Below are 1,889 nucleotides of genomic sequence, written 5' to 3'. Positions count from 1 at the left end.
TTTTTTGTTATTGCATCGATAGATTTATTTGACACGCCCCTATACCGTGTTGGTATGGTTCGAGTGCTCATCAAAGACTGGGCTTTTATTCTGGTGTATAGTGAGCGGTGTGTATCTTGCGCAAAAAGGTTTAAGTAAGAGCAGGAGCTGCTCAGGTTTCTGGATGACACTATCCTCCACGACCTTCCGAAGCACATTAACAGCCCCATCTTATGCCACATGGAATGTCCTGTAATTAAAAAAGAAAAGCAAAGTGTGGGATGATATAGTTTGTAGTCTTATGCTAGCCTCCTCTTCCTTGCGTAGCGCTTTCGGTGTGGGCATAGTCTTCTATGCTTAGTTTATAGTGTTGTATCTCCCGGTACGTTGTTACCCTTAGCGCCTTCCCTCAACCGCTTCCTGCAAGTCCTCGAGCAGCGACGTACGCTTCGTTGTTACCACAGAGGGATTCGTTCATATATGGCTACATGCCCGATGCGTTCGGGGTTCTGTTTCAGGATATTGCGACTTTCGATATTATTCCTTTCAATACAGTTTCTGCAGGCCGCTTGCGAGTCAGTGACAATGATTTGACTGCGCGTAGTTAATTTGGTCTTGCGAGTGTCAATGCTATTTCTTCAGCTTTTCTTCAGCGCGTCCCTGTCTCTCTATTACGCTGCATCATTGTGTGTTACGTTATCAATTTCTCCGTATTTCGTGTGGATCTGTATGGCCTTTCCCCTGTGTATTGCTTCGTGACACCCTGGGTGCATATTTCTCAGTATGGGGGCTATATTTACCATTTGGAGGAATGTGCCAGGAATACATCTGACGATGCGATGACTGCTGAATCATCGTCGGTCGGTCCCTTATTCTCTCTCGTCTTCCACCATTCTTATTTCTCCTCGTATACTCAGGGTCAGTCTTTGTTTAGCTCAGTATCAACCAACAAAAGTATATTATTCCAATTAGCAGAGGTGACCAGTGTAAGATCTTTCCGAGCGTGGTGTATCCGGTATTACTAAAACGGCCTTCCTGTTTCTCCAGGTGACCGCAACTCGGCTGCAAAGCTGTACTTGGCGATTTTCCGCAGACTCCTTCTGAACTTAAATAGCTCTGACAGGCTCGCAAAGCACTTTTTGATTCACAAGCTTCAAAACCTGCGTCGGAGACAAAAAACAAGTTCTGTCATGGCCCTCGTACTAAAAAAAGGAACGGATGGTTGCTTGGATTGTCTCCGTGCCACGCAGCCGAAATACAGCGGCTTAATAAATGCCACGTTACGAAGAATGAATGCAAAATAAAAAAAAGGAACGAAGTTGGACACAACAGGCGTTGTACTATACGCGGACTCCGAGGAATGCTGCGGTGACGCCCGATTAGCAGGACGCCCCATGCCCTGGCGTTGTCTGACTACGGCTATCCGTCTTCGCCGACGGCCGACGCAGCGGCAGCAGGCGCCGCGCGAACCAGGGACGACGAGACCGCGAGCAGACGTTGAAGAATGTATTTTGGGGACGTTTTTGCTACTCGCCACCGCACCGGAGCCGCGGCCGGGTTCGCCCGTCGCTCTTCTTTCCCAGCTAGGTGAGGCTGCATAGTTGCGTGCGGTGCCGCGGAGGCTGCAGTCGACGCCGGTCCAATCACGAGAGCGCGCGGGCGCTCACTCACTGCATCACTCCGCCGCGTGCTGTCTCATCCACCCAGCTCCCTTCACCCAGAGACCAAAAAATATACCACGGAGTTTTGTCTTTCCCCTCTTAAGCAGCCATGATTTTAAATTCGTGAAGCAGTGGCCAATCATGAGGCCGGAGAAAGGCGCACTACATTACGTTGCGGAGGAGCAAGACTCACCGAAACCGTTCCTAGCGTTGACTGCGCTGCATGTAACTAGACAACCGCCACATGTC

Source organism: Amblyomma americanum, chromosome 4, assembly GCF_052857255.1.
Source record: "Amblyomma americanum isolate KBUSLIRL-KWMA chromosome 4, ASM5285725v1, whole genome shotgun sequence".
In the NCBI taxonomy this organism is placed as follows: Eukaryota; Metazoa; Arthropoda; class Arachnida; order Ixodida; family Ixodidae; genus Amblyomma; species Amblyomma americanum.
This window is presented reverse-complemented; position numbering follows the sequence as displayed.